This window comes from Heterodontus francisci, unplaced genomic scaffold (assembly GCF_036365525.1).
Source record: "Heterodontus francisci isolate sHetFra1 unplaced genomic scaffold, sHetFra1.hap1 HAP1_SCAFFOLD_56, whole genome shotgun sequence".
NCBI lineage: Eukaryota > Metazoa > Chordata > Chondrichthyes > Heterodontiformes > Heterodontidae > Heterodontus > Heterodontus francisci.
Genome location: NW_027141174.1, coordinates 6,977,303 through 6,998,409, shown reverse-complemented (window position 1 = coordinate 6,998,409; position 21,107 = coordinate 6,977,303).

The window sequence follows — 21,107 nt, the reverse complement described above, 5'->3', positions numbered from 1 at the left end:
TATCACCTCACATTTGCCAGCATTAAATTCCATCTGCCACTTGACTGCCCATTCTGCTCGCCTATCTATGTCCTGTTGCAGTCGATTGCTATCATCCTCGCTCTTTGTATCTCCTCTAGGTTTGGGATCTTCGGCAAATATTGAAAATTTACTCAAACACTAAAACAATCCAAAACGCGAGGCTCACAAATTTAACACAAGTTTCCTTTTCTGAGTCTCGCTGGTCTGTTCTGATTTTCTGTTGGGTGGCATCTGCCTATATTTTGTGTTCTGACCTAAACCCACAAACATATAACTCAGAGGTAGGATTATTACCCATGGAGCCACAGCTGGCTCCAATGTTCCCAGAAATTTCAGTTGTAGTGCAGGGCCAATTATTTTTTTGTCCACTGCCATTATATTATTTGAAGAATCTTTGCAGGCATGTGTTATTTATCATGGAACAGGACCTGCGTGGTACCTTCCAGGCTGCTGCACAAAATTTTGCAGAAACATTCACCGACACTCTACATCCCAATCTCTTCCTCTTTCTCTCTGGTACTCTCTCCCCATTGCTATCCTTCCCTCTCTCTGCTATTCTCTCTCTATATCTATCCCTGTCTTGTTCACTGTCACTCTCCCCATCTGGAAGGAGGAGGAGAAAGAGAGGTATCTATAGCGGCAGCTTTACTCTGTATCTATCCCTAAAATGTACCTGTCCTGGATGTGTCTGACAGAACAGAGAAGACAGAGATTTGTTCTGTAGATAACTTGGCATGCCAGAATTTGATGGGACAGTGTCGACAGAGCTTTACTCTGCATCCTGGAATTTAGAAGGGTAAGGGTTGATTTGATCAAAGTTTGCAAGATAATATTGGAAACTGATGGGGTAGATAGAGAGAAACTCTTCTCACTAGTTGGGGGAATCTCGGACGAGGGGGGCAGTCTAAAAATTGAACATATGTTGAAAAGCTTTTCAAGGGTGAAATTTATTAACACTTCAACACACAAAGGGTGGTGGAATTTTGGAATTGTCTTCCACAAATAACCTCTCCCGATATCTACAAACTCCTCCAGCTCCACAATCCCCCAATATCTGCGATCCTCTAATTCTGGCATCTTGAGCATCCCCAAATTGAATCGTTCCACCATTGGTGGCCGTGCCGTAAAGCCGCCAAGGCTCTAACTCTGGAATTACTTTCCTAAACCTCTCCGTCTCACTAATGCTCTTTCCTATTTGATGACTCTCCCTAAATCCAAGCTCTTTGACCAAGTTTTTGCTGTTGAAATCTGGAATTCTCTACCTTACAGATTTGTGGAGGCTAGGTCACTAATTGAATTTCAGGAATGATATGGAGGCATCAGAAAGGGTGCAGAAAAGATTCACGAGCAAGACTCCGGGGATGAGAGTCTTAGTTACGTGGATAGATTGGAGAAGCTAGGGTTAGAATTAGAATTGGAATTAGAACATTACAGCGCAGTACAGGCCATTCGGCCCTCGATGTTGCGCCGACCTGTGAAACCATCTGACCTACAGTATTCCATTTTCATCCATATGTCTATCCAATGACCACTTAAATGCCCTTAAAGTTTGCGAGTCCACTACTGTTACAGGCAGGGCATTCCACGCCCCTACTACTCTCTGAGTAAAGAAACTACCTCTGACATCTGTCCTATATCTATCACCCCTCAACTTAAAGCTATGTCCCCTCGTGTTTGCCATCACCATCCGAGGAAAAAGACTCTCACTATCCACCCTATCTAACCCTCTGATTATCGTATATGTCTCTATTAAGTCACCTCTCCTCCTTCTTCTCTATAACGAAAACAACCTCAAGTCCCTCATCCTTTCCTGGTAAGACCTTCCCTCCATACTAGGCAACATCCGAGTAAATCTCCTCTGCACCCTTTCCAAGGCTTCCACATCCTTCCTATAATGCGGTGACCAGAACTGCACGCAATACTCTAGGTGCGGTCTCACCAGAGTTTTGTACAGCTGCAGCATGACCTCGTGGCTCCGAAACTCGATCCCCCTACTAATAAAAGCGAACACACCATATGCCTTCTTAACAGCCCTATTAACCTGCGTGGCAACTTTCAGGGATTTATGTACCTGGACACCAAGATCACTCTGTTCATGTACACTACCAAGAATCTTCCCATTAGCCCAGTACTCTGCATTCCTGTTACTCCTTCCAAAGTGAATCACCTCGCACTTTTCCGCATTAAACTCCATTTGCCATCTCTCAGCCCAGCTCGGCAGCCTATCTATGTCCCCCTGTACCCTACAACATCCTTCAACACTATCCACAACTCCACCGACCTAAGTGTCATCCGCAAATTTACTAACCCACCCTTCTACACCCTCTTCCAGGTCATTTATAATAATGACAAACAGCAGTGGCCCCAAAACAGATCCTTGCGGTACACCACTAGTAACTAAACTCCAGGATGAACATTTGCCATCAACCACCACCCTCTCTCTTCTTTCAGCTAGTCAATTTCTGATCCGAAGCTCTAAATCACCTTCAACCCCATACTTCCGTATTTTCTGCAATAGCCTACCGTGGGGAACCTTATCAAACGCCTTACTGAAATTCATATACACCACATCCTCTGCTTTACCCTCATCCACCTGTTTGGTCACCTTCTCGAAAAACTCAATAAGGTTTGTGAGGCACGACCTACCCTTCACAAAACCGTGCTGACTGTCGCTAATGAACTTATTCTTTTCAAGATGATTATAAATCCTGTCTCTTATAACCTATTCCAACATTTTACCTACAACCGAAGTAAGGCTCACAGGTCTATAATTACCAGGGCTGTCTCTACTCCCCTTCTTGTACAAGGGGACAACATTTGCTATCCTCCAGTCTTCCGGCACTATTCCTGTCGACAATGACGACATAAAGATCAAGGACAAAGGCTCTGCAATCTCCTGCCTTGCTTCCCAGAGAATCCTTTTGTGTCTCTCTGTCTTCCTCTGTCTATCTCTCCCTCCAGCTATCTCTGGCGCGAGGAGAGACAGCGGGAGAGAGGGTTAGCTATGAAGCTAGGAGAAAAAGACCAACAAATTCAGCAATCATTTCAGTCGGAGAAAAGCCACTAACAAATTCAGCAGCATCAGAAGTGGGAAAAAACACCGATTAATAGGGCAAAGGCACAAGCTGTTGGAGGGATGGGAAATCGTTCAGGAAGGGCCAGAGTATCTGATTACACTCGGGATGGCGTAATTGTTGCCAACAAAGACAATTTCAGCCTGCAATATGAAAAGGAGACAGAGAGCTGAGAGGGAATGATTTAATTTTGACTGAGTTAATAAGGGGGCACTGGCGTCCTGCGGCTCCCATAATGCCGCGCGACTGGGAAAGGCTCCAATCTGTGGTACAGGCCGCGCAGCACTTTTTTAGTTTTAGAGCTACAGCACTGAAACAGGCCCTTCGGCCCACCGAGTCTGTGCCGACCATCAACCACCCATTTATACTAATCCGACACTAATTCCATATCCCTACCACATCCCCACCAGTCCCTATATTTCCCTACCACCTACCTATACGAAGGGCAATTTATAATGGCCAATTTACCTTTCAACCTGCAAGTCTTTTGGCATGTGGGAGGAAACCGGAACACCCGGAGGAAACCCACGCAGACACAGGGAGAACTTGCAAACTCCACACAGGCAGTACCCAGAATTGAACCTGGGTCGCTGGAGCTGTGACGCCACTGTGCCGCCCACTCTGGGAGGAAGCTCCGCACATGCGCATCTCCACAAGCGCGTTAACCACCGCTTTTTTCATACTCCCGCGGCTCAGACATTCAAGTTTCCTCCATTGAGATCGACAACTGAAGCCGCTTTTCCTTTTACTTTTATCTTCTTTTTTATGGAAATAAGCGACCGGCATGAGACGTCACGCAATGATGGTGGCTGATGATGCCAAATCCCATCCTTTCATCACTGAACTCTGATTGGCTGGATCGCCCCACGTGCTTGGAGGTCAGAGGGGTCAAAAGCTTCCTCCAGTCTCAGCGCAGCCGCAGATTGGGCAACATGTGACCCCCCTGGGTGGGGGAGGGGCTAACAGTAAAGAAAGTCTTGCGGTGTCAAACAGTCATTTAATTTGGGATACAACCAGAAAAAAGTAACTTTATCCTCGGGAGAATGAGTGGAGTCAGACATATAGAAAGAGACTGCAGGTTAATGCCCAGATTAGCTTTATTAAAGATTCAAAGTTGCAGAGAGAAATCGCCCAGTAATCCTAGTTGCAACCCATTGGACTCAATACAATGGTCCTAAAATATTATCACTGTCAATCAAACAATTTCATCAGCTCAACAGCAAAGAGTGAAATGATCCATAAACTGCAGTGTTCAATGATTTGAGGAAGATTACAAAGCATGACAGAGAACATATAGACAGACACAAAGTATTTGTTTCGTTTCTCTGCCATTGTCCTATGATGAGAGGTTGAGTAAATTGGACATGTATTCTCTGGAGTTTAGAAGAATGAGTGGCGGTCGCATTGAAACATATCAGATTCTAAAGGGACTGGATAAAAACGGCACTGAAAGATTATTTCCGCTGGTCGGGAAATGAAAGTGCCCCTTATCCCTTCCTAACCAGCTTATCCACCTGTCCTGTCAGCCTCAGGAATCAGTGAACATTCACTCCAATGTCCCGCTGTTCACAGACACAGAGACAATGTTGGAGACAGTCACGTTGTTAGGTGAGATCGAAAGGGCAAATGTCAAATATAATCTTAGTTTGATGTAATCCTCTACACAGACGTACAAGACATCGGCATAGAGTGTGAAACATGAGGAGAGAGGCAGAAATATAGATGGAGAGAGGGTAACAGTGAGAAAGGGAGAGATAGGCATGGAGAGAGAAGTGGACAGGTACTCATAGTGGTAATCTCTCTCTGTCTTCCCCTCTCTCTTACTCACTCAATCACTTGTTCCCCTCTCTGCTACTCGCCTCATGTTTATCTCTCTCCTCTTCACTCTCTCTCTCTCTCTCTCCCTCTGTACGCTCTCAATCCCAGTCTCTCACTATGTCATACATTCAATGATGCTGCACTCAGCTTTGTGGGAACATTGACTAACACTCCCCATCCCAATTTCCCTCTGACTGGCTGTCTATCTCTCTCCCTCTCTGTCTCTCTCTCTCTCTCTCTCTGCCCCTCTCCCTCTCTCTCTGTCTATTCCTCTCTATTTGTCTTGCCTAGATGCTGGAAATCTGGATACCATGGAGCCGAATGGCTGATTCTGTTTCTCTCTCCACAGATGCTGCCTGGTCTGTGAATGGAACTGAACACTATGCAATCATCAGTGAACGTCGCCACTTCTGCCCTTACGATGGAGGGCAGGTCATTTTGGAAGCAGCTGAAGATGGTTGGGCCGAGGACATTACCCTGAGGAACTCCTGCAGTGATGTCCTGGGACTGAGATGATTGACCTCCAACAACCAGAACCATCTTCCTTTGTACTCGGTATGGTTCCAACCAGTTGTGAGTTTTCCCCCCTGGTTCCCACTGACTTCATCTCTACTCAGGCTCTATGATGCCACAATCAGTCAAATGCTGCCATGAGCTTAAGGGCAGTTACTCTCACCTCACTTTCTGATCTATTGCATCATATGAGATGCATACGGGCCATAGAATAGCAGACAAGAGTGAATGGTTCTGTTTTACCTGCTGTGTTATCCTCTTCACAGCCTGGTACAGGACTGTGCATGACAGATTAACATGTCCCATTAAACACTCCCAGAGCTGGTTCAGCATGTATTATAAAGAGTACAGTTCCTTCCACACTCTCTCCCACTCTCTCTCCCTCACTCATTCTACCTCCTGCTCTCTCTCTCTCTTTCCTGTGAAACATCGGGATGAGGGAGAAATAGAGATGAAGAGAGAAGACGGGAGAAAGTCAAAGTCCCGTGTTCGTAACACATGGATAAAGAGGAACAGAGAGGTGAGACAGGGCTTGAGAGAGTAAAAGACAGAGGAAGGAGAGATAGAGATGGAGAGATTATCAGCAAGAGTAAATCTCCAGCACTCTCTTCATCCCTATCACTCCTATTCTTGGTTACTCTCTCTCCATCTATATTCTCCCTCTGTTACCCGCTGAATCCCAGTCTCTCCCTCTCTGTTACTCTCGGAATTCCAATCTCTCCCTCTCTGTTACCCTCTGAATCCCAGTCTCTCCCTCTCTGTTACCCTCTAAACCCCAGTCTTTCCCTCTCTCTTCCCTTCTGAATCCCAGTCTTTCCCTCTCTGTTACTCTCTGAACATCAGTCCCTTCCTCTTTGGTACCGTCACAATCCAGTCTCTCCCTCTCTGTTACGCTCTGAATCACAGTCTCTCCCCCTCTGTTACCTAACCAGAGCTTTATAAATGTGCAGCATCCCTGCTTTTGTACTCACTGCATACAGTGTACTTTGTGGTACAGTGGTGTTCCCCTGGGGTTTCGATTAGGACCTCTGATCTTTTTGATGTATATTAATGACTTGGCCTTGGGTTTACAGGGCATAACTTCAACATTGTGCCATTTGCAATGTAATAAAGAGGGAAGGGAATGGTAGTAGACTTCAGGAGGATAGAGGCACTGTGGTGAAATTGTCAGACACATGGCAGGTTAACTTCAATGCTGCGAAACGTAAAATGATGCATTTTGGAAGGAATGCTGAGGAGAAGCGATATAAACTGACTGGTACAATGTTCCAATTGGTGCAGGGACAGAGAGATCTGGTATTTCATTTGTGTCACTTTTTATATCTTAAAGAGTCAATTTGGGGCTTGCAGTCTGTAAGGTGAATTTAGCTTCATCCTGAAAAGTGTTAGCAAACGTGTTGGGAAATGTGTCAAAAGCTGTTTCCATTCAGACATCCCTGCATTGTGGAAGTGTGAGCTATCTTTGCAGAGACAGGAAATACGAGTGTTTGAGTGGACCTGCAGGTTTTGATTGATGCAATAAGCTGAGAATTTGATGTGTGTCCCTTGCAGATACACAGAACAGAACACTACATGAAGTAGTTTACCAATGTCTGTCAAACCTCAAAGACTTCAGACACATGGAATAAGACGAGTAGGAAACAATATCGAAAACCTGAGTCAGTCAGACAACAGCAGTAAGAAAGTGAATCTGTTTTTATGTGTTTTAATTCTCAGGCCAGATCTGATGATTGAAAAATCAGGAGTTCACATCCCACACTGGGATGTTGTGAACTTGAATTCTGTTTTTTAAAAAAAAACATAAATCTGGAATTAAAAAACCCTCCGGGATGGAAGATTCACTCCTGTCTACTCGTGCGAAGCTTGTATGTGTCTCAGTTTTGCTGTATTTATTAATGATTTAAAGATGATGGGGTAGAATGCAACATACCCAAGTTGCCAATGACACAAAAATAGGCAGCATAGTAAGCAGTGTAGTTGAACGCATCACATTGCAAAGATATATTAATATCTGAAGTGGATGGGCAAAACTGTGATCGATAGATTTCAATGTCAGCAAAAAAGACTGGAACAGATTACTTTACTATCAATAAGATCATGGCTGATCATTCACTTCAATGTATTTTTCCCACACGATCCCCATATCCCTTTATGTCATTGGTATTTAGTAATCTGTCAATCTCTGCTTTATACATACTCAATGACTGAGCTTCCACAGCCTTCTGGAGTAGAGAATTCCAAAGATTCACAACCTTCTGTGTAAAGAAATTTCTCCTCATATCTGTACTACGTGGCTTCCCCCTTATTTTGAAATTCTGACCCCTGGTTCTAGAATCCTCAATCAGGAGAAACATCTTACCTGCATCTACCCTGTCTATCGCTTTCAGTATGTGTTGGTTTCAATGGGAACACACCTCATTCTTCGAAACTCTGGAGAATACAAGCTTAGTCTCCCCAATCTCTCTTCATAGGACAGTCCCGTCATCCTGCAAACAAGTCTGGTGAACCTTCGTTGCACTGCCTCTATGGTAATAATATCCTTCCTAAGGTAAGGGGACCAAAACTGCATACAGTACTCCAGGTGCGGTCTAACCAAGGTTCTATATGATCCAAGCAAGGCTTCACTACTCCTGTACTCAAATCCTCTTGTGATAAAGACTAACATACCATTAACCTTTTTAATTGCTTGCTGCACCGGCATGTTAGCTTTCAATGACTTATTGACGGGGCCACCCAGGTCACTTTGTACATCTACACTTTCTAATCTCTTGCCATTTAAAAAAATACTTTGCATATCTATTTTTCCTTCTAAAATGGATAACCTCATATTTTTCCACATTATATTCCATCCACCACGTTCTTGCCCACTCACTAAGTCTGTCCAAATCCCATTGAAGCCGCTTTGCATCTTCTTCACAACACATTCTCAAGTTTTGTCATCTGGGAACTTGGGAAAATTACATTTGATCCCCACATCCAAATCGTTGAAGTGTATTGTGAAGAGCTGCGGCCCATGTACTGATCCTTGTGGTCATAGCCTGCCAATGCGAGCATGACCCATTTCTTCCTACTCTCTGTTTTCTCCCTGTTAACCAATCCTGAATCCATGCCAGTCTATTCCCTCCTGTCCCATGTGCTTTAATATTGCAAAACAATCTCCGGTGGGAGACTTGATAAAAAGCCTTCTGAAAGTCCAAGTACAGCACGTCCACCTTTATTAATTCTGTTAGTAACATCCTCAGAAGACTCCAATGTGTTGGTTAAACATGGTTTACCATTCCTAAATCCATGTTGACTATGCCCAATCAGATCATTATTACCCAATTCTCCATTTATCACATCTTTTAGAAGAGATTCTAGCCTTTTCCCAATGACTGATGTAAGATTAACAGGTCTGTAATTCCCTCTTTTCTCTCTCCCTCCCTTCTTAAATAGTGGGCTGACATTTGCTACCTTCCAATCTGCAGGACCTGTTCCAGAAACTATAGCATTTTGGAAGATGATCACCAATGCATCCACTATCTCCATAGCGACCTCTTTCAACAGTCTGGGATGTACAATATCAGGTCCTGGGAACTTATCAAACTTCAGCCCCATTCATTTCTCCAATACAACCTTCTTACTAATACTAATTGCGCTCAATTCCTCATTCCCCCAATCCCTTCAATGTCTAATTCTGGGAGATTTCTTGTATCTTCCTCAGTGAAGCTAGACACAAAGTCATCATTTAGCTTCACTGCCATTTCTCTATTCCCCATTATAAATTCTCCTGACACTGCCTGTAATGGACCCACATTTGTCTCAGCCAAACGATTCCTTTTTATGTCCCTGTTGAAACTTTTACAGTCCATTTTTATGTTTTTATGTTTGGGGGAGTCTGGGACTAGTGGGCGTAGTCTAAAATCTAGATGCAGACCTTTCAGAAGTGAAGTTAGGAAACACCTCTACGGACTAAAGGAGGTGTTAGTTTGGAACTGTCTTCTGTAAATAACCATTGATGTTAAATCAATTGTTTGTTTTTAAATCTAAGATTGACCTTCTCGAATGCCTTATGGAAATTGAAACATTCTTCTCTTACTCTCTGTTCCTTGGGCAATGTGTGTGTGTGTGTGTGTGTGTGTGTGTGTGTGTGTGTGTGTGTGTGTGTGTGTGTGTGTGTGTGTGTGTGTGTGTGTGTGTGTGTGTGTGTGTGTGTGTGAATGTTTCTCTGTGTGCGTGTGTGTTTTTCTGTGTGTGTGTGTTTCTGTGTGTGCGTATGTGTTTCTGTGTGTGTATGTGTTTCTGTGTGTGTGTGTTCTGTCTGTGTATATGTCTGTTTCTCTCTCCTCTCTCAGAACCTCAGTAAAACTACACATACATCAATTTGCCACTTTATGTTTGCTTCTTTTGGTGATAACACAAGTGCAGAGGCTGCACTTCCGAATACAGGCTGGTAAGAAACTCGGATCCCGCTAGAAAACGGCATATTCTGTATGACTTGTATACGGTAATTGATTAATCCCTAATAAATGGGCGTCACAGTGGCGCAGTGGTTAGCACCGCAGCCTCACAGCTCCAGCCACCCGGGTTCAATTCTGGGTACTGCCTGTGTGGAGTTTGCAAGTTCTCCCTGTGTCTGCGTGGGTTTTCTCCGGGTGCTCCGGTTTCCTCCCACATGCCAAAGACTTGCAGGTTGATAGGTTAATTGGCCATTATAAATTGCCCCTAGTATAGGTAGGTGGTAGGGAAATATAGGTGGGGATGTAGTTGGGATATGGGATTAGTGTAGGATTAGAATAAATGGGTGGTTGATGGTCGGCACAGACTCGGTGGGCCAAAGTGCCTGTTTCAGTGCTGTATCTCTAAAAAAATTGATCAAATCTCACATTGATTACTGTTTGAAAGTCTCAAGGTTTGCTTTCCTCCCAGGGCTGATTGAGAGTTCGAGTTTACCTCAGTGTTTTGGAAATATCGAACACTGATTCCAAAGTATTTTATATGATGGATGCTGAAAATGTTGTCATACTCGTCATGCACGTTGTAATAAGATGTTATAATCTCTATTCAGATAACTCTCATCCCACAGGGGTAGACTGGGTCAACATTCTGACCAAACACTAAAACATTCCAGAAAGCGAGGCTCGCAAATTTAACACAAGTTTCCTTTTCTGAGTCTCACTGGTCTGTTCTGATTTTCTGTTGGGTGGCATCAGCCTAGATTTTGTGTTTGGACCTGAACCCACAAACGTATAACTCAGAGGCAAGATTATTACCCACTGACCTTCAGCTGGCTCCAATGTTCCCGTGAAAATGTAGTTGTTGTTATCGGAATGTGTTATTGTCCCGTGCGCAGTCCCTTTAAAATTTAAGAATCTTTGAAGACATGTGTTATTTATCATGGAACAGGATCTGCGTGGGACATTTGAGGCTGCTGCACACAGATTTGCAGGAACGCTGACCGACATTCCCCATCCCAATCTCTTCCTCTTTCTCTCTGGTACTCTCTCCTCATTGTATTCTTCCCTCTCTCTGTTATTCTCTTTCTATATCTACCCCTGTTCTTTCTCACTGTTACTCCCTCCATCTGGATGGAGGAGGAGAAAGAGAGGCGTATATAGAGGCAGATTTACTCTGTACCTAACCCCACACTGCACCTGCCCCCTAGTTCTAGACACCCCCACAAGGGGAACATCCTCCCAGCATTCGCCCTGTAAAGTCCCCTCAGAATCTTGCATGTTTCAATAAGATCACCTCTCATTCTTCTAAACTCCAATGAGTACAGGCCCAACCTGTTCAACCATCCCTCATAAGATAACCCCTTCATCCCAGGAGTCAGCCCAGTGAATCTTCTCTGAACTGATTCCAATGCATCCAGTCCTGACCATTTATCCAATTTCAAAGAAGCCAAACACCTTCATATTTCCCTCTTACTCTGTTTAGCCCATCCAGTATTTCACACTCCTCCCCTTTAACTACAATGTCTGTTTCGAACCCCTATTTTATGAAGACAGAAACAATGTATTCATTAAGAACCATGCACACATCTCCCACCTCCACAGGTAGGAAGAAGGAGGAGAGAAAAACTAAATTAAAGAATACAGTAAAAAAGGGCTAATGTTATTTACCTCTTCCTTTGCTCTAATATAATCCTTGATTTCTATCGTTAACAACGGTTAAAACAATATACTGAGGTTCCGTGAAGGTCCCCTCACATTCTTTCTGTGTCTCTCTGTCTCAGAGAGATGGTGAAACAACTATTGATGTGTTTCGGTCAGTTAAGTTTGATGTCAATGTTTCCCCAGGATTTTGATGCTGGTGGATTCAGCGATGGGATAATACTTTGAATGCCAAGGGGAGGTGGTTGGATTCTCTCTTGTTGCAGTTGGTCATTGCCTGGCACTTGTGTGACGTGAATGTTACTTGTCACTGGTGGGCCCAAGCCGGAATGTTGTCCGGGTCTTGGTGCATGCGGGTTTGGATTGCTTCATTATCTGAGACAAAATACTGTGGTTGCTGGAAATCTGGAAACCATCGAGCTGAATCATTAACTCGGTTTCTCTCTCCACAGATGCTACCTGATTTGCTCAGTATTTCCAGCATTTTCTGCTGGGATTTCATTCTCTGAGGAGGTGCGAATGGAACTGAACACTGTGCAATTATCAGTGAAGAGCCCCACTTCTGACCTTACGATGGAGGGCCGGTCATTGAGGAAGCAGCTGAAGATGGTTTGGCCTCGGACACTACCCTGAGGAACTGCTGCAGTGCTGTCCTGGAACTGAGATCATTGACCTCCAACAACCACAACCATCTTCCTTTGCGCTCGGTATGATTCCAACCAGCGGATTCCCACTGACTTAAACTTTACTCGGGCTCCTCGATGCCATAATCGGTCAAACGCTGCCTTGATGGTAAGGTCAGTCTCTCTTCCCAGTCGCAGACAGGTGTGACTCTTTCCCTTTGACCCGTTGTGTACTGAACATGCTCTGCTTCTTCACAGCCTGATACAGGACTGCACACGGCCCATCAAACACTCCGAGAGCAGGTTCAGCATAGCTTAGGAACAGAGTACATTCTCTCTCTGTCTTCCTCACTCTGTCTCTCCCTCCTGCTATCTCTGACACTAGCAGAGTGACAGAGGGAGAGAGGGTTAGATATACAGACAGAGAGAGGGCTGTAGAGAGGGACAAGGTTGGAGAGAGAGAGATTGTGGGTTCGACTGAAAGAGAGAATGTAAGATATATTAATTTGATGTAATCCTTCACTGCTGTGTGCAAGGACGTATAAGAGATAGGTATGGAGAGGGAAACAGCGGGAGAGATCCAGAGGGAATATCTTCTATTTTAAACATCCAGCAAGCTATTCCACTGTGGGAGTCGTCACACCATCATGATATTGGTTGTGGGCATTTTGAAATCGAGGTCCCCGCTCATGGACCTCTGTGCTAAGGGAAATATGTCCTTCCTACCCACTCTATCAAGGCCCCTCATAATTTTATGCACTTCTACTCAATCTCCCTTCAGCCTTCTCTGTTCCAAAGAAAACATCCTCAGCCTCTCCAATCATTCCTTTGGATTTCTTTGTAATTTTGGAACTCTGTCCTGCAAACAGGAATTCATGCTGGCTTAATTGTTAATTTTTAAATCTGGAATTGATAGATTATTGTTAACCAAAGGGACAAAAGCGGGATCTCTGGTGTTAGATAGATCACAGATCAGCCCTGATCTCATTGAATGCTGGAACAGGGTTGAGGGGTTAAATTGTGAAATTATCTCCTCCTCTTCCGATGTCCAATGTTATATGTTCTTACTTCACTCTCAGTCACCCTGTCTGTCTGTGTATCTCTGTTTCTCTCTTTCTGTATCTCTCTGTCTGTTTTGGACAGTGTAGAGTGAGATTCACTCTGTATCCTCCCCATGATGTTCCTGCTGTGGGAGTCGTCTCTGATTCTGCAGCGTTTCACCCGGTCTCAGTTTGTACTGCACAAGACCATTTCTCTGTTTATAATACAATAGGCCCTGTCTTTAATCTGTATCTAACCCCATGCTGGCCCTGCCCTGGGAGTGTGTGATGGGACAGTGCAGAGGGAAATGTGCTTTATGTCTAACCCGACACTGTGCGTGGCTTCAGAGTGTTTAATGGGACAGTGTAGATGGAGCTTTACTCTGTATCCCTGGAATTTAGAAGGTTAAGGGGTGATTTGATCAAAGTTTTCAGAATAATAAGGGAAGGTGATAGGGTAGAGAGAGAGAAACTATTCCCGCTGGCTGGGAATCTAGAACTTCTGGGCATAGTCTAAAAATCTAAACATCGTCTAAAACCATTGAGGAGTGAAATGAAGAAACACCTTAACTCACCAGTTGTGGTATCAGTTTGGAACTCTCTTCCATAAACAGCAATTGATGCTAAGAACATTGTGAATTTTTAAATCTAAGATTGATAGATTTTTATTGTTGAAGGTATGAAGAGATATGGGGCAAAGACGGGTATATGGAGTTAGATCACAGATCAGCCCTGATCTCATTGAATGCTGGAACAGGGTTGAGGGGTTAAATTGTGAAATTGTCTCCTCCTCTTCCTATGTCCGATGTTAAATATTCTTACTTTACTCTCAGTCACCCTTCCTATCTGTGTCTCTCTATTTCTCTCTTTCTGTCTCTCTCTCTGTCTGTTTCGGACAGTGTAGAGCAAGATTCACTCTGTATCCTCCCCATGATGTTCCTGCCCTGGGAGTGTTGGATGGGACAGTGTAGAGGGAGCATTATTCCGTATCTAATCCATGCTGTATCTCTCTGGGGAATTTTGATTGGAGAGTGCAAGCAGAGAGGTCTGGGACCAGGGTTCTCCTGGGGAAGACTTAATGGTGCCTCCTAATCAACCAGTTGGCAATATTGATGCTCCATGGATTAAAGGAACAGTGGCTGATTGGATACGACACTGGCTGAGAGAGTGGTCAATGGTTGGTTCAGAATTGAGGGAGGTATGCAGTGGAGGTTTATATTAGGACCACTGCTCTTTTTGATATATACTAATGACTTGGACTTGGGTTTCCAGGGCACAACTTCAATGTTTGCCAATGTTTGTGTCATCTGCAATGTAATAAACAGGGAAGATACTAGCAGCAGACTTCAGGAGGTTCGAGGCAGTCTGGTGAAATGGAACACACAAGAACAAATGAATTCGGAGCAGGAGTAGGCCATTCAGCCCCTCAAGCCTGCTCTGTCATTCGATGGCTGATCATATTGCGAACTCAACTCCATTTTCCTGTCTACCCCCCTAACCCTTGACTCCCTTGTTAATCAAAATCTCTCACTCAGCCATGAATATATTCAATGATCCAGCCTCCACTGCTCTCTGGGGCAGAAAATTCCACAGACTAACCACCCTCTGTGAGAAAAACATTTCTCCTCATCTCATTTCTAAATGGGACGTCCCTAAGTTTTAGACTGTGTCCCCTAGTTCTAGTCTCTCCAACAAGTGGAAACATCCTCTCAGCATCCATCCTGTCCAGACGCCTCAGGACCTGAGATGTTTCAAGAAGATCACCTCTCATTCTTATAACACCAGTGGGTTTCGGCCCAATCTGTTCAACCTTTCCTCATAAGATAACCCCTTCATCCCAGGAATCAGGCGAGTGAACCTTCTCTGAACTATTTCTAATGTAGGTATATTCTTGCTTAAGCAAAGAGACTAAAACTGTCCACAGTACTCCAGATGTGGTCTAACTAAGGACCTGAACAGCTGTAGCAACATTTTCCCACATTCTTCTCCGTCTGCCAAATGTTCGCCCCCTCACTTAACCTATTGAAATCTCTTTGTAGACCTTTTATGTGCTCGTGACAGCTTACCTTCCAATCTATCTTTGGACAGACACATGGCAGGTTAACTTCAATGCCGTGGAATGTGAAATGATGCATTTTGGAAGGAAGGCTGTAGAGAAGCGATATAAACTAAATGGTACAATGTTAGAATGGGTGCAGGGAGAGAGAGATCTGGGATTTCATTCCTGTATTACTTTTCAACTCTTACAAATTCAATTTGGAGCTTGGATGCTATCAGTGTATTGCACTTTTCATCCTGTAAAGTGTTAGCAAACGTTTTGGAAAATGTGTGAAAAGCTCTTTCCATTCAGACATTCCTGCATTGTGGAAGTGTGAGCTAACTTTGCAGAGACAGGAAATAGGGGCGTGTGAATGGACTTGAAAGGTTTTGGTTGATGCAATAAGGTGTGAATTTGATTTGTGTCCCTTGCTGATACACAGAATGGAAGGTACTTACACTAGAGCACATGAAGGGAACAATACACAAAACCTAAGACAGTCAGACAACAGCAGTAGGAAAGTGAATCTCTTTAATGGTTTTAATTTGAAGGTCTGAGCTGATGATTGAAAAAGCAGGAGTTCAAATCCGACACTGGGCTGTTGTCAATTTGAGTTCTGTTTTTTCTAAAAAAATAAAACATGAATCTGGAATTAAAAAACCTCCAGGATGGAATGATTCACTCCCGTCTCCGAGTGCAAAGCCCCTGTGTGTCTCCGTTTTGCTGTACTTATTAACGATTTAAGATGATGGGGGAGAATGCCACATACCCAAGTTTGTTAATGACACAAAAATAGGCAGCATTGTAAGCAGTGTAGCTGGAAGCATCAAATTACAAAGAGATATTAATATCTTAAGTGAATGGACAAAACAGTGGTGGAAGGATTTCAGCAAAAAAGAACAGAACAGAATATTTTATAAATGGTGAAATATTGGAAACGCTGGAGGTGCAAAGAGACTTGAGGGGACTGGTTCATGTCCATTTGAGTGCAGCATAGATTTACCAGAATGATAACTGGACTCCAAGGGTTCAATTACGAGGTGATATTACACAAACTCGGGATTCATTGCCTGGAAGTTAGGAGGATCAAAGTGATTTGATCAAAGCTGTTAGGATATTAAGGGGAACTGATGGGGTAGTTTGGGAGAAACTATTTAGGCAGGTTAGGGAGTCTGGGACTAGTGAGCACAGTCTAAAAAATAGAGGCAGACATTTCAGGAATGAAGTTAGGACACACTGCTACACGCAAAAGGTGGTAATAGTTTGGAACTGTCTTCTGCAAATGCACATTGATGTTCATTTTTAAATCGAAGATTGACCTCATCGAATGCCTTTTGGATATTGCAATATACTTCTGTCATTGTCTGTCCCTTGGGCAGTCTGTTTCTGTGTGTGTGTGTGTGTGTGTGTTTCTGTTTCTGTGTGTGTGTTTCTGTGTGTGTATGTTTCTGTGTGTGTGTGTTTCCCTGTGTGTGTGTGTTTCTCTGTGTGTGTTTCTCTGTGTGTATGTGTTTCAGTCTGTGTTTGTGCATGTTTCTGTCAGTCTGTGTGTGTTTCTGTGTGTGTGTTTCTGTGTGTGTGTTTCTGTGTGTGTGTGTCTGTGTGTGTGTTTATGTGTGTGTTTCTGTGTCTGTGTGCGTGTGTGTGTGTGTGTGTGTTTCTGTGTGTGTGTGTCTGTTTCTGACTCTTCTCTCAGAACCTCAGTAAAACTACACATATATCTGTTTGCCAATTTAAGTCGGCTATTAAACTGCCATTTTAAGATGGGTGGAGCTGTGGCAAATGGAATTTAATCCTGAAAAGTTTGAGGTAATGCATTTTGGGAGGACTAACAAGGCAAGGGAATATAAATGGATGGTAGGACCCTAGGAAGTACAGAGGGTCAGAGTGACCTTGGTGTACTTGTCCATAGATCACTGAAGGCAGCAGTACAGTTAGATAAGGTGGTTAGGAAGGCATATGGGAGACTGGCCTTTATTAGCCGAGACATATAATATAATAGCAGGGAGGTTATGATGGAGCTGTATAAAATGCTAGTTAAGCCACAGCTGGAGTACTATGTACAGTTCTGGGCACCACACTATAGGAAGGATGTGATTGCACTGGAGAGGATGCAAAGGAGATTCACCAGGATGTTGCCTGGGCTGGAGCACTTCAGCTATGAAGAGACAATGAAAAGGCTAGTGTTGTTTTCCTGAAAACAGAGAAGGCTGAAGGTGGGCATGATTGAGGTAAACAAAATTATGAGGGGCATTGATAGGATAGATAAAAAGAAACATTTTCCCTTAGCAGGGGGGTCAATAACCAAGGGCCATAGATTTAAGGTAAGTGGCAGGAGGTTCAGAAGCGATTTGAGGAAAGAAAAATCACCCAGAAGGTGTTTGGAATCTGGACCGCACTGCCTGAAGAGGTGATAGAAGCAGGAACGCTCATAACATTTAAGAAGTATTTCGATGAGTCTTAAGTCTGAAATGGTCACAGTGAGTGACCCAGGTTAATGCAATACTCCAGGGACAGTTTAAACTGAGCTTTACTCTGAGATGGTAAGCTGTGAGGAGGACACAGAGAGGATGTGGGATATAGAGTATGGAGAGGTTCAGTGAGTGAAAAAGAAAGTGCCTGATGGAAAATACTGTGGAGAAGAGTCAGGTATTCACTTAGGCTGAAAAGAAATGTCATTGACATTGAAATGATTGTGTTTTTCGAACACATTATTTACATCAGAGTCAAAGCTGATGATGTAATATGTTTGTTCAGATGAGTGTAACTAATAGCAATGATCAGGGGTATAACCTTATCAGTGGAAACTTATCCCCTGTATAAATCAGGACCCGTTGGCATGGATCAGCTCAGAGTGCCAGCTGGAGCTGTGGGTTCCAGGCGAACAGAAGTCTCTGCTTCTCACAGAAATGGGATATCCAGTAATTCTTCAGATCTTATCCATTTATTATCCAGTACTTGCTACAATTGGAGTTCCTGGTAAGCCTGTATCTCAGCTGTTAATGATGTAAACCGGTTTCAACTGTGCTGCTGTACTCGGTATTAGTTCTAAATGTGTGCGTTACACTGCTGCCTCTTCTATCCCAGCAATTTACTGATGGAATCTCCTCATTGTCTACTCCTTCAGTCTTGTAGGAGCTGCATTATGCTTTTAATGGTATTGATTTTAGTAACCCTGGCACAGTTACTAGATTGCTCTGTGCTTTGAAGATATTTGAATCAGGTGTCTCGGTTCGGATCAAGAATCAGACTATCAGGAGCTTTTAACAGTTTCATGATGGGGAACGAACCGTTCCTGGAATATATTTATGAATTTATTTTTAGTGGTTGACAGTGAGACATCTCACAGTCACAGTGTTACAAGGGGACAGCACAATATGCTCCTCGCCAATAACATTTCTCAATTTAGCTGGTATTTCAATGTATCTATTGGATATCACTGTTATAAAATATTATTTCATTCTGTGTGTGTCTGACGCTGCTTCAGAGGTCTAGCTAATGAACTGAGTTTGCTGCTGCCTCTTTCACATCTCCTTATCTACTTCACTGTATAGCCTTCACTGCCACTGGACGACATTGTAAAATAGAAAGTATTGATGTAATGTTTTATTGGTTTACACTCTATCAGTTGGAATCAAGAATCTTTCCATTTATCTGTAGATTATCAGCTGCAGCGCTGATGTTGGTGTTTTATTAATTAAACAATCCCACATTCTAACGGTTTACTTCTAATTCCAGGAGAAGGAATTTCAATGATTGTGAGGTTTGCCTGGAAGAAGCCTTCGATCCTGCTTATTCCATGCATTGTAGATAAGGTGAACAAATGGAGACTTGGGTGCTCTGTAGATACATTAAATTATTCACAGAGGTTTCACCATTGAACAAACTGACTCTGAGAATAGAATCATTGAATAAGGGGCTGATGAACAGAATTCAGGCGCAGAATGTTAGGAATAAATCATATGAGAACAGTGGGATTAAGTAACAGTTTGCAGGGTGTGAGTCCTCCAGAGAGATAGAAAGGGCGACTGAGAGACGGGAGGAGAAAAGGAGCAGGGAGAATGAAATCGAGGGAAAAAAGACAACCAGAATGAAAGAGAAAGAGAAAGAAACAGCGGTGTGAATAATTCACCATCATAAAGTGCTGGAATATCCGAATGAATTAGTGAGAGAAACTGAGAGTTGAAGTTGTCTGTTGTCAGATTGTACTCATTTTCCTGTCGGTCTTGATCCTCTGTGTTGATTTCTGTCAGCTCCTCATTTTGTTCTGTCGAAAGTTCCTATTCCTTACTTACTGACTGAATAAACAGAATAGAATCAGTTCTTCACTGATGGTAATTCATTATTTAAGTACTGCACTTTAAAATCTCTGTGACTGCTAAATTCAATAAAGACCAAGGCTAATATCATAAATTTGTTTTGACATATAATAGATTGCCTGTGAAAACTAAACGTACTGACGACATTGTATAACCAATGAACTGCTCTCCAACACCATTAACCGCAGGTGTTATTGTTTGAATGTATTAATTGAGTTGTTTTACTGGGATCGACAGATTAGATTTCCTCTAACACACTGCTGCAGTCTCTCCCTGTGACTCTCAGCCTCTCCTCTCACTGTATTGAATACTCAGTCTCCTCATCCATTGTGTTACTTTATCCACTTCCCCAAACCATCTGCTCCTGTCTCTCCTCCAACTCCAACATGTCCTATTCCTTCTCTCCGTCCCAATGTCACGCATTGGCTCTGCCTCAAGTTGCCTCGTCCAACCTGATAGGAATATAGGAACATAGGAGCAGGAGTAGGCCATTCAGCCCTTTGAACCTGTTCTGCTATTCTGGATCATGGCTGATATGAGCACTCAAACTCAGTGGTGCAGTTTTCAGCCTTTTTTCATTTGGTAACAGCACCTGTTGGCTCCCTGAACCCAGAGCAACAAAGCAGCCGCACATTCCGCTGTCCCCAAAGATTCCCGACCAACAGTCTGGAGACAAATTCCATTTAACCCGTTGTATGCCATCTCTGTAAAGTCATAGTCATAGAGTCGTACAACATAGAAACAGGTCCTTCGGCCCAGCGCGTCCATGCCGACCATAATGCCTATCTATACTAATCCCACCTGCCTGCATTAATTCCATATCCCTCAATGCCTTGCTCATTCAAGTACCTGTCCAGATGCCTCTTAAATGTCGCTGCTTTTCCTGCCTCCACCACATCCTCAGGCAGCTCATTCCCGATACCCACTATTCTTTGTGTGAAAAATTTACCCTTTTGATCCCCTTTAAACCTCCTCCCTCTCACCCTAAATCTATTCCCTCTAGGTTTAGTCACCCCTACCATGGGAAACAGACTCTGGCTGTCTACCCTATCTCTGCCTCTCATAATTTTATATACCTCTGTCACATCCGCTCTCAGCCTCCTTCGCTCCAGTGAAAACAGACCCAGCCTATCCAATCTCTCTTTATAACTTAAGCCCTCCAAATCCTTGTGAATCTTTGCTGCACCCTCTCTAGCTTAATCACATCTTTCCTGCAGTGCGGCGACCAGAACTGCACACAGTACTCCAAATGCGGCCTAACCAACGTTCTGTACAACTGCAACATGACGTCCCAACTCTTGTACTCAGTGTCTGGGCCGATTAAGGCAAGCATGCCATACGCCATCTTCACCACCTGGTCTACCAGTGTTGCCACTTTCAGGGAACTATGTACTTGCACGCCAAGTTCTCTCTGCTCAAGAACAATCCCCAGGGCCCTGCCATTCACTGTATATGTCCTGCCCTTGTTTAACTTCCAAAAATGCATCACTTCGCACTTGTCTGCGTTAAATTCCATTTGCCACTCCCTTGCCCACTTTCCCAGGTGATCTATATCCTGTTGTAACC